Genomic DNA, 13909 nt, shown 5'->3' with positions numbered 1-13909 from the left:
GTGTTGAAGAATTAATGGGTTCAATAAAAGCATTTGAGCAAATGTTGAGTAGGTGCTCCGAAAAGACAATTGAAAGTGTCTTTCAATCCAAGTTGAATGTTAGTTCCAAAAATTAAGAAAAATACCCATCAAGTTTCGATCGATCCAAAGGTGAATCTTCTAAAGGTGAAAGACACAAAAGAGGAAGAAATATTTTTGAGAGAAGTGGAAGTATAGAGTCCACTCAACAAAATTGTGGAATTTGCAAGAGAAATAGCCATGTTGACAAAGATTGTTGGTTTCAAGGAAAACCTCAATGTTTCAATTGCAAGAAATTTGGACATGTTCAAAAAGATTGCCGGTTGAAAACAAATCAGCAAGCTAATTTTTCCGAAGAGCAAGAAGTGAAGCGAGCATGTTTTATGCTTGTTACACGGCATCGGAACAAAAGGATGATGTGTGGTTTCTTGATAGTGGGTGTAGTAACCACAAGACCGGAGATAAAAACATGTTTTTGGAAATTGATTCTTCATCAAATTCTCAAGTGAGGATGGGAAACGGTGCCTTGGTCCAAGCAAAGGGAAAATGTACTATTGCCATTGAGACAAACAAAAGAAGAAAGCATATTCGGGATGTGTTACTTGTTCTGGATTGGAGCAAAATTTGTTAAGTGTTAGACAGCTTGTAGAGCATGGGTACTCCATTCATTTTGATAAGGACTCTTGCAAAATTTATGACAAATGAGGACAAAATCATATTGCATGTGGCAAAAATCAAGATCGGGAAAAATAGAAGCTTTCCTCTTACTTTTTCATGTTAAAAAAATATGGCCTTGAAGATAGATGCTGTTGATGAGTCATGGCTTTGGCATAAAAGACTTGGGCATTTGAATTTCCAAAGCTTAAAGAATTTACAACAAAATAGCATGGTGTATGGTCAGCCAACAATACAAGAAGTTAAAGAAGTTTGTGAAGGTTGTGCTCTTGGCAAGTATCACCGAAAGTCATTTCCGAAAGAAAAGGCATAGAGAGCTAAAGCACCATTAGAGCTTGTTCATACTGATGTGTGTGGACCTATGACAACACTAACTCATGCGGGTAACAAGTATTTTATTATTTTCATTGATGATTTTTCAAAAATGACATGGATTTATTTCATGGGACAAAAATCAGATGTGTTCTCTATTTTCAAAAAATTTCAAAAGCTTGTTGAAAGGCAAAGTGGCCATCTTATCAAAGTGTTAAGAAGTGATAGAGGTGGAGAGTACAACTCAAATGAGTTTGAAAAGTTTTGTGAAGATATTGGCTTGGAGAGGTAATTAATGGTTGGGTACACTTCACAACAAAATGGAGTGGCAGAAAGGAAAAATAGAACAATTATTGAGATAGGAAAATCAATGCTTCATGAGAAGGGGCTACCTAAATCATTTTGGCGTAAAGCCGTGTATACGGCTGTTTACTAGATGAATAGGAGTCCAACAAAAGCGTTGGAGAATAAAACTCTATTTGAAGCATGGAGTAGAAGGAAGCCATCATTGAACCACTTGAAAGTTTTTGGGTGTATTTGTTTTGCTTATGTTCGAAGAGAAGTAAGGCGCAAACTTGATGAAGTAGTGAAAAATGCATCTTTGTGTGATAGCTCAAAATCAAAGGACTATAGACTCTTTAATTTAAAGAAAAATAAATTGATTATTTGTAGAGATGTTCCCTTTAATGAGAAAGCTGCTTGGGATTGGAAAGAGAAGAAAGTTCAAGATCAGATTACCACTTTCAATGAAGAATCAAGAAATCAAGAAAATGAAAATGAAGATATTCTTGAAGTTCCACAAGAAATGTCTCTTGTATTTAGTTTACAATCAATCCCAACTTCTCCATCAAACTCAAATTCCTTATCTCCAAGTTCAACTCCAAGAAGAATGAAAAATCTTCGTGATGTGTATGCAAGTTGCAATTTTTATGTTGTTGAGCCGAAGTGGTTTGAAAATACAATTAAAGAATTAGCAAGGAAGAAATTCAAGAAGAAGAGGAAGAGGATGAGATTCAACTCAAGTATTGCAAGACCGAAGACCAAGATGCGGACATCTTCACCAAAGCACTTCCAAGAGATAAGTTTGAATACTTTATAGAATTGTTGGGTGTCACAACATGACATTAAATGGGGTGTGTTAAAATTAAATTAATGCCATGTTCATTATGCATTTTGGGTTTATTCATGTATCTGTTATTGTACATGTATCAAATGTGTACATGTATCAAGTAAGTGCATGTATCATGTATGTGGTTGAGAATTGTTTTGAAAAATTCAAAGGTTTATGATAGAATAGTATATATAGTATAAGGGATTTGTTGTTAAAATAAATCAACACAACAAATAATTGAATACAATAATAATAATATTTGTTGATCCATTTATTCTTTTCTTTTCTTTACATAGGAATTATTTAGTTAGTTGAAACCATAGCCAACAAAAACAGGCATTATTTTCTTTCTACACATCAATCAACTTAAATTTCATAGGTTGGTTTGTTTGCATGCCTATATATTATATATATATCTGTAGATGCAGACACATTTTAAATATGCATGTATACATGTATCAAAGATTATTAGGGAGTATTTATTGCTACAGTAGACAACTTTACTGAACTCACGTGCTTGGCATAAATGCATGCACTTCATTTAGATTCCTTTTTCAGCAATCTCACCACCAAAAGATCAATGGGACATCCTACTTGGACAGTTCGATGTTAAAGTCCACTTTCACATGGCATGGTATAATATAGTCACAAAATGGACCTGATTGGTACTTGTATGATTCATAGTGCATTATGATTTATATCACCATTTCAACCATTTTCTGTGAATTCCAGATTTTAAGTGAATCCTCTTAACTAATTTTTGTTTGATGAAGAGAAGTGAGTGATAGATTTTTACGGTTTTTTTTTTTTTTTTTTTTTTTACAAAAAGTTAATTGGTTACTTCTATTTTTCTTTTAGTTCCTAATTGGTTTCTTTCAATGGCTTAAACCAATAATTCAAGTCGTACTTATATATATTGATTGATATATTGCCCGACCCTGACGTACTGCTTATTAGATAATAGAATGTTGTCATTCACTGATGTGTTATATTTCTACCGATAATAAATCATTCGTAATAAAATGAATCCTTATAGAATATGGTTATATATAAGGTGTCCACTTCAAGAACCGTATTAAAAATGTTAAGTATAAAATAATTTATGAATTTGATTCAAGAGAAGATTTGGTTTGTTTGTTGTCTATTTCTATTTACAACGAATGTAAAAACTGAAATTAAATTAAATTACAAGAGAATATGCATCAAGAGAAGGGGAATTTAGTGCATTATGATTTATATCATCATTTCAACCATTTTCTGTGAATTCCAGATTTCAAATGTAATGTAGATGTCTCATTCGGCTGCTGTCTTTGTTTCTCTTTAATTGCTTTGGTATATGCTTCATTGTTTGAAAAAAAAAAAAAAAAAAAACACAAACAAACAAACATACATGTATATAAATGCATGTTCCATATGTTTGTGATAGTATTATTTTGTTATTTGTTTATTTATTTATTTGGGTGTGTGCATGTGCGTGTTTCCTACTTATGTTACTTGTTAAGAAATCATTATTTATAAAAATAATTGATCCAAAGTTGAAGGGTTTTTATAATGCTTCTCCCATATTAATTGTCTATAATCTACAGACTGTGAAAGAGTTGAGGCTAGTTATGGGTCGCATTTAGTTTTAATAAGAAGCCCACTTTATCTGACTGACAATAAATAAGAATTCTTGCACTTAATCCTAAAAAAAAAAAAAAAAAAAAAAAAAATGTTAATGATAAGAATATAAAAATGACAGGTTGTCGATCTTGTGAACAAAGTGGGGGGGCAAAGCACATTTGCAAGTGGTACTATTAGGGTTAGTTTGGTGTAGTTGAATGAAATAAAGTAGAAATGGAATGAGTTAAAGAATGGAATGGGAGGCCATTCTAATTCCTATGAGACCATTCTCATTCCCATGTTTAGTTACATAGAAAAATATTATATTTTTGTAAAACATATATATATATATATAGCCCACATTTCATTAAATGTTTTTATTTATTTATTTATTTTTAATGTGGGAATGTAATGGTCATTCCTTTAGTTGGAAAGTGAAATGAATTAGTGAGAGTTACCATTGTCGGAGAATGGACAAGAATCGCCATTCCAACTTTAAAATTACTTACCAAACTAAATAATGAAAACAAAAGCATTCAAACTTTATTTGATTTCATTCATTCACATCAAACATGGCCTAAAAATAAGTTACAACTTAGCCGCTTATATATACCAAGATTTACTCTAACCTTTAACTTGCCCTTTCTTGTTGAGATTGGAATATTTCCAAGGGTGGTTAAATGAGTTTTTGATTTGAGAATATATTTTGGTCAACAAGATGAAAAATGCTATGCTCAAGTAATGTACTAAAATGTGTTATCGATTTGTGCCTGACATGAATTAAATCCTCATTGAAACGTTGAACACTTGTGCAAGTTTAAATCTTATGTTGATCAATGGGAAAAAAAAAACACACAATAATAAGGATAATGGATAATGCTTGGATCCTGCTTTATGAGGACAAGTTTTGTCTTGCAATTTGACGTGGCCCTATCACAATTTGACACATGCGACATCATATTAAAAAAATAAGCAATTTGGATCAAGCCCGGTACCGAATAGAATTCAATTAGAAACCTATTTTTTTTTTCTCTCTTTCTCACTTCTTGGCTTTTCCTTTTTTAACATTTCAGACCAAAAACTGATATTCAGAGAGAGAAAGTGAACTCAAAGCATAAAAATGGCCTCTTCGGAACTCAAAACAACTGTCACATAAGTCAATTTCTTATGTAATTTCTCCCTTTTGTATCTTGTACTAAGGTTTCAATGCTTGCAGAATCCATCTTTGGTCAGCCAAGAACTTCACTTGGTCTGTTATTAAGGCAGGCGAACCAAGCCCATGTGCCATTGGCGGCAATATGGGGAATCTGCTAGGAAATCACCGGATCTTCTGTAAGAAGAAGACGCTCTTATTGATTTTCTACAGGTTCAGGCAAAGATTTTGTTGCATGCCAGGAGTGACAGGCACCCACGTTCTCCTGTGAGTAGATCTCATTCGCGCCCACGCGCTTCTTCTTCACCATCGTTTTTTCCGGCGGTGGTTGTCCTTGGTGGGTTTCTCGCTCGCCAAACAAATAAATAAAATCCAACCTTTTTGTTGCAGCATCATACTCGACAAAATCCTCAATTTGCTGAAAAACCCACCATTTTTTTTATTCTCATGGATTACAGAGTTTTTCTCCCACTCTCTCTGTTTCCTCTCCTTATTCCCAAGTCTCTGTCATCCTGCCACTGAAATATATCTCTTTCTCTCCCTACTTTCTCTGAAATTTTTATAAAATACCCATTTAAGGACACAGATCATAGTTGGTTTTGGTTTTTTTTTTTTTTCTTAGGCAAAGTTTGGAACTAAGAAATCCTCTTGGAGTGGTCTATGAGCGAGAGCGGTGCTTAATGTGACTATTGGTGCTTCGTCTGCCCTATTTGATGGTTATTCTTCCATGGAGCTTGTGGGTGTTGAGCAGGGAAGGAAGAAAGGCCCGTTTGTAACGGGTTGATCCAAATTGCTTTTTTTTTTTTTTTTTTTTAATACCATATCAAATTATGACAGGTGTTAAATTGTGATGCGGCCACGTCAGATTGCAGAGCAAAATTTGTCCCCATAGATTGGGATCCAAGCATTATCCTAATAATAATCTCATCTTGGTCAAGTCCATAACTATCCCATCATGTCAACAAATACTTGCAGTTGTTAGCAATTACTTGCAGTTGTTTATTTTTTAGGGATTATTACATATAAATGAGGTTAGGGTTCTATATTTACTAAGAGGTTGAGTCAAAGTCTCATATTTCTTAAAAATGAGGTTGACTAAATTGATGACATGGCACATGAATTATTACGGTTTAAAACTTGTGGTGCCTAAAATGCCCTTATTACTATTCCAGCACATTTACCTTATTGCCCCCGTTTAATTTAGTCACCCAACTCTAAAGCATTGTTGCCCTAAAATACACTCAGTCATACATCACAAATCCAGCGAAGCAAGACCAGGCAAACACAGCATCACTGAACATGGAACCCTAACCCTCCCTCATCTCATTCGTGAAGAGCCCTCAAGAGCCCTCTCTCTCTCTCCCCCCCTCTCTGTAACAGGATTGAAGCGTAACCGTTGAGCCCTAACCCTTATTCAAGCCCTCTCTCTTTCCCCCTCTGTAACAGCGAAGCACTTCTCCACGTCTAACCGTCGTTGGTGCGCCCTCTCTGTAACCCAGCGAAGCACTTCTCCAGTTCTGCCATTCATTTATTGTTGTTCTAGTAATATGGTAAGTACTCTCTCTCTCTCAACACACACACGTTTATTTTTTAGATGATTATGGTCCTGATTTAGTGTTATAATTTTTTTTTTTTTTTTCCAATTGGATGTCTGATTTTTATCTAGGTTATGTTTATATATATTCTCCTCTTATAATTTATATTATGCAATCATATGTATATATAATTTCTATTATGCAATCAAGATTGTTGTTGCTCTATTTGTTGTATATGTTTGAAATGTGCGTAACAAAATGTTGCTCTCTTGTGCATGACAAAAATAAATTTTAAAACTCGGTTTTATCCCACCAACAAAGGCAAAATTTTCCTAAAGTAGATACTTAATTAATCAAATGTTTTTTTTTTTTTTTTTTTTTTTTTTTTTTTTTTTTTTTTTTTTTTTTTTTGTAATTAGGTTTGCTTATTTTTGAAGAGTTCATGCTTTCTTTATACATTGACTGAACTAAAATCCCAAATGTTATCCTATAATCTTTCCACTAGCATGGATTTTCATAGTTAAAATACTCGGAATTTGCTGAAGAAAACATAATTAAACAGGATAAAAAACAAATTTCCATGCATGTCCTTTGTTACATACATCAGATTATAGTTCAATGTTTAATATATAGGCATAATATACATAAGATAACAAGCAACCCAACTCATATGTGTGCCAAAAGCCCCAAATACAATCATTTTCTACATTCAATTACACAGAAAACCACAAAGCTTTACTTTTCCAAGTATCCCAAATTAAGATACAAATAGGATCAAAATCCTTATTCATATTTATAATTCTATATCGAAAATCACTAACTTGCATTTGAATTGGAATATCCATGTGCATGAAAAAATCATATGTGACCCTAGTTGGAGGAATAAAAATTCCTAAAAGATTGTCAAAGTCAGCATCTTTCCTTCAATAATATACAAGTGATGGGCCCTAACTTTCCAGTTCTTGAGGTAAAGAGTTAAATGGCCCAAAATTATTTTTCCCCCCTCTATTTTTAGTGCATTACTCCGTGTATGTCTAGCTTACTTCAGCTGCTAAGAGAGGAAGACGGAAGACAGACAAACTTTGAGTCTGTTCTTAGATTAAAACTCGTATCCAATTGCACCAAGTAATGATCCTGATGGATTTTTGGAACACGCCTAAACTTCAATATCATTCTTTTGAATTTTTTATCTCATTTTCTCTGTCCTACATTAGTTATCAGTTTGCATTTCTTTGATTAGCACCAATATGAAAAGGGTGAAGGAGTTCCAAACAAATTGATTTCCCATTAGATTGGCAGAAAAGAAAGTTCAAGCATCTCACAACTAAAAATACTAAGGACAACAGCACTGTTTATTTTGCTAAACCTTTTTTTTTTTTCGGTTCTTTGAACCAACCAAACACAGCTCTAAACCAATCAGAGGTCCTGCCTTTTAGATTTTATATAGTTAAAAGCCACAGCAAAGTGACCAAAATTCAAGAGGGTGTTTTTGGGTAGCTAGTTTCTGTTGCTACAAATGCAAGAAAAAGTAGCAATAGAAGCAAACTGATAATGATACTTGCGAAGTTTAAAGGCCATCAGTGGACTATTGGTAGACCAGTAATTAATAAAAAATCTCCTATTGTGTACAGAATCACAACACTTACTCCAAAAACATATATTATATATATATATATATATATATATATATATATATATCTATAATATTGTGAGTTGAGTTGAGAATTTCACTTGACAGAGCTTTGATGTCAAATAAATAAAGAAAGACAGGTTTCATAAATGAGGAGTGAAGAGGTTGAGGGAACACTGACAATATTTCTTTGTATTTTGCTCTGTTTTGAAAAGGCTACATGAGAGAGCTTTCTCTCTATCTCTCTCTCTCTCTTTGAGGTGGATCAAATTTTTTTGGTCCAAAACTCTGGCACTACAATCAAACCAAAGACACCACCTTTATGTGAAGGTGGATACTACATCTCTTTGCACCAGAAAAGGAATCAAAATCAAAATCAAAACAGCTAATGGGTGATTTAAAGTTTTCAATGGGAAACAGATAAGTGCAGTACTACTAAAGTCTCTTTTAAGAGAAAAGCCTTCAAACATGGTAGAGTTTATAGATTTTTGTGGGGATTGCTTTATTAAATATGCCTATGCTCTTTTAGCTGCATTATATATTTTTCTCGGAATCGAGATATACATGGTTTTACCCCACTAATTCTCGGAGCTCCCAAAGAATTATTTGTACTCATGAAAGCATAGTCTCAAAGAATTATTTATACTTATGAGGAATCCAAGTTTAAATCTGGTGCTTCATGTACTTTTATTTCTTGATTTTCAATTGTATCCAAACATCTTATTATTATTATTTTTTTTTATATTTCCATTAAAATGGTATCTCTCTTTGATTTTGGATCATATGTGTGATTATGAAATTATGTGTTGATTTGTAAGGTTGCTTTCAGATTTGGACAAAAAAAAAAATGAAATGCTCTTTGAATTATCGACTCTCAATTAACTATGTTGGCAGCCTATTGCAATCGATTAGAATGATTAATAAATTCTTAAAATTTTGTTTCTTATAAGGGATGGTCTAATTTTGTAATTTTGCTTTAATGGTATTTGATAGTAATAGAAAAATTCAGTAAGTTTATATTTATATTTGGTTTTATACTAAGTCGCATAAAGTGGTAGATAGAGCGCAAAAGCAACAAAATTAAATTACAAACAAATTGTGAGAATGGGAGCTAGATTTACACCTGTTAAAAAGAATTGTATGACCTAGATTTTAACACAAACACACTTGTCATAGGCTAGCTACACCTATTGTAACTTCTACGGCTAGCTATTGGTCATTGTTTGGTGTTTGTTTGAGTGTGTTTGGATCATAAAAAAACAAACATATTTCAGCCACTACATGAATAGCTTCCCAATGAGATTGAGGAAAAACTTCAAGACAAAATGGCTGAGCTAAATCTAGTTTATGATTATGTTAAGTGCTATTAGGAGGAGATTGAAACAGCACTAGAACGTCAATAAGCACATCAATCTTAAGAATCATAGTGTGAACTATACTCTAATACAGGTCCATAGAACACGTGTGCCAGTAGGGGAGAGAAAACCCTAACGTACCTCGATCTGGAAGGAGAAAGAGAAGGCATGAGAAAAACGGTATAATAATACTTATTTAACCTTCCAAAAAAAAAACCTTTAGGAGTCATCCAAACCAACATGAATTTGTTCTGATTTTTACAAGAGTTGGGCTGAAATATTTAAACATAACACAACTTTGTCATATATATGTATGTTTATACATGATTTTAACACACACACACTTGCCATAGGCCTAAGTACCACACATTCACTAGTACATAATGGAATACATACATAAAACTAGTAGTAATCATGATGCAACTAATAAGCTCCATATGATCAAAGTAGTTTCACGGCTTATTTATCATTAAGCAGTAGTTGCCATGGACTGATATAGATATATATTCAAAGCATATAATTTTAAATTTTTAAGCTCATTACATCAGTAAACTATAGAGCATTTCATTTTATTTTCGTCCAAATCTGAAAGCAACCTTACAAATCAACACATAATTTCATAACCACACACATGATCCAAAATCAAAGAGAGATACCATTTTAATGGAAATATCAAAAAATAGTTAAAACCATTAATACTGACCACCATTATATCCATTTGAAATTTTAAATTCACATTATCAGTTACAACCAATACACACCACAATATTGCTCGATAGCTATGAGTAGTATTAATTCACTCCGTTAGCAAATAATATCTATGTAAAATCAGTTATATCTGTATCCTCCTACAAAAAGAGTCAGAATTTATCAATTTTTTACTATTATTTTTTACATGGAAATTGAATCCTTATTTGGAAGTGACATGAGATACCCCTCAAGCTGAGTCGCTTGGATGGGGAAGGGTGGTAATAGAAGTGGAAAAAGTAAGTAATACAAAAAATAAAAAATGGTTCCTATTAGAAAGAATTCTGAAACTTAACAATTTGTTCAATTTTAAGATAACTAGACTATTTACGGGAATCTTCCATGCCCACATAGTCAGAGGGCCAAAGAAGAATGATTTTATTTGTTTTGGTAGCTTTTTTCATTCAAGCTGTATATTCAAGCTCCTTGATGACTGCAGACTAAATCCTCAGCAGAACCTAATTGGTAATGTGTTTTACTGCCTGTCCCCAAGAATCATTTGTTCACATACAAGAATCATTTGTTCACATAAGCAGAACTACTAAATACATACTAGTGTAAGATAATATATCAAACCAATTAGAGTATTCTGCCACGGTGCAACATACCACCAACTCAGCATATCAGCTGATCCTTAGCATTAATCAACTACTGAACAAAGAAAAATCAAAACCTATAATCAAATAAAACTAAGGCACAGTTGAGAAACAGCTTAAAAGTCAGAGACCTGAAGAAACTTAATTTACTTCATATAAATTATCATTAGATGAATTATGAATTATGCCACTTGTGTGGCTTTGAAGTCTTATTATCCTAACAACTAACTAGGATTATTTGTGTTGATGAATCTGAAATATATGCATATTTATATTTGTGGTATTGTTCATTAAAGACTGATACACTTTCAATCAAACCTCCTCCAGTTCGCCATCAATCGAAGCAAGTCTTAAGCCTTAAATGATAACACACGGCTCAGATTCCTTTGTCTGATCAGTAAGCAAATCGTAACTTTTTCTATTCAATTCCTTCCTCTTGATTCCTTTTTCACACACACTCGCCAACACATGCACACATATGTATATGTATCTGTGTGTATATATTGAACATATTGCAATTGGATTTTATTTTTTTTCGTCATTAATCTATACTCCTTTGCTTTTGAAAAAAGAAAAAACATATATAAGTATTTGATGCTGGACTTGTTGGATCAGTTTACAAGCCTTTTAGGATTAGTCTCAACATGGAAATCCAAAAAATTTGATATCAAATGCTTATAAAAAATTTGAGATCAAGTTTGGATTTTGGTGGATTAGGACCTTTAGATTTTATTTATTTAACGTCGCTAAATCATTTAAAATTAGATAACCAATACTATACTAAAATTTCTTCAAATTTTAGCAATTTTTAAAAAATTAAATTAGATGGAGACCTCTTAGCCTGCCCTGGACACCAAAGTAGGCAATAGTTTAATCATTTCCTGCTGGACTGAGTGTGTAGCATATAGGTTTCATCATCCCATTTATCTTAATTTGCTGCTTATCATTGTGGAATGTGGACCTCAGTTTTAAAGCAAATTAAATAAACAGTGCTCCATTGATGTGGATTATTATTCTCTTAATGGATTTGTCAAAATGACTCAAAAACTTGTGATCTTGGAGGAATACTTCGTTAAGCAGAAGAAAATAAAGTGTATAAGAAAAAGAAAAGTTGGAAAGCATAACCTTAAAAAGCTTTCTTTTATCTCCTAGACTCCAAAGATAACAATGAGCAGCAAGTGTTCATTTGAATACGTTTATAAATCATAATCCAACGTAATAGATGGGTATTTTATATTAATTAATATTTCTTTGTCATAATGGGTGATGTGTGAAAATCATTTGTTGATCAGTTATTCAAATTCCAACCTTTGTTAATGATAGCATTCTCTATATATTTAAATTACTTCTTCTAAGTTTGATCTAGTGTTATGTGTGTATATACATATACACATTACATACATATATATATACACACACATATTCTATTTCTTCATTCCATAGTCTTAGATCTTTAACTAGGAATTTAGGAGTTAAAATTCAAAGCCACCAACACATAGGTTGTCCAATTAGTTTTTATGTATAATTAATTATTATAAGTCAATTTAGATCAAGAATTATTCAAGATTGTTGCCTCTTTCTCAAATGGCATGTAGAGTATACCTCTGTGTAATGTGTCTTTAGGCATCTACGCACATGATAGGATTGATGCAAAAGCTAGCAAACTCTATAAATGAGGCTTTTTTAATATATGTATTTAGTATTAATTTATCAAAAAAATGTATTTAGTATTAATTTATTATTCCAACATTCCTTTGTACTTGTCTCCCCCATTTTCAAGACTTACACATATAAATTATGTGTATGAAAAATATTCAACACTCTTCTCTCTTTCTATTTAACTCTCAATTTTTTATTTTCAATTTATATTGTCCCATTTAACTCTCAATTCATCTCATACTCTCCCTCATCTTGTATATATGTTTATTGTACACATAGTGATACAATTATCTAGTAATCAATGACATTGATTTTGTGGTTGTATTTTGATTTGAAAAAGGTCTGTAGTCTGTGTTTAGGAAAAGGTTAATCTTGACACCGCCTATCCCTATTGAGGGAATTGGTAGTGTTTCGCTGTAAATAGATCTCTAAATTATATTATATAATTATGATCTTTAATTGTTTTATTTTTCATTATTTTTTGAACTTCATATTTAGCTTTTTTTTTATTTTTTTATATTTTTTTATATTTTAACTAATGAGTCAATTTTCGAAGTAGTTGGAGAAATGGATGAGAGACAAATTATATGCTATTGTTGATTTGATGGGAAAATTGACAAAAATGAGAATGGGGAAATTACATACATTGGCGATGTCACAGACCCTTTTATGATAACAACAACAACAACATATGAATCATTTATAAATGAGTTACAACAACATTCATCTTCAAACATGAGTGGTAAAGTCATATATTATACCACCGAATCTAACAAGAATGAACTTTTGAGGATGACGGGAGAATCTGGATTTAGAATGATGCTTGTAGTGAGTGGTCCCATGCTAAATGCATATATGGAAGATGCAGCGCCTGTAATTGCATCATGCACAATTCCTACTGATCATAGTGAGAGGTAAAACACATATATTTAAAGTAATACATTGATGTATGCACTGCATAGGTTATGTGATTTTTAATATACCTTTTTATCCACTTGTAGACAATTTGTTGAAGCCACATCGCCAATTGGTCTTCCGCAAAGTGTTGCGTCAACGTCTTCATTTCCTCCAAGAAATGCGCATCGGGATTCTTTCCAACACATTGATGACATTTTTTGCGTGGATCAGCTTTTTGACAGCCCGAATGATTTCAAAGACGTACTCATTTTGTTTGGTCTTCGTAATCATTTTCGGTTCAAGTACTTAGACAATAGCAGAAAATATTATAGAGTTGTGTGCGAGGTTAATAATTGTCCATGGAAATTGTCAGCTGGTTGTGAAGGAAGTGGTGATATAGTGAGAATCAAGCGTTTTAATAATGTTCACACTCACACTGCTCAAGACATTTCAGATTATAAAGCCATTTTTTGGCAAAGGAAATGGGTTGAGCTATTGTGAACAAGGTTAGGGACAATCCTAAATGCACCCCCAAGACTATTTCCACAGATATAAACGGTGAATTTTCTGCTAATATGACTTACATGCAATCGTGGAGAGCTAAGGAGTGTGCACGTCA

The sequence above is a fragment of the Cornus florida genome, unplaced genomic scaffold (genome assembly GCF_030987335.1).
Source record: "Cornus florida cultivar Cherokee Brave unplaced genomic scaffold, ASM3098733v1 CherokeeBrave_3.0.0_Hap2_Chr02, whole genome shotgun sequence".
NCBI lineage: Eukaryota > Viridiplantae > Streptophyta > Magnoliopsida > Cornales > Cornaceae > Cornus > Cornus florida.
Note: the sequence above shows the minus strand (reverse complement) of the source record.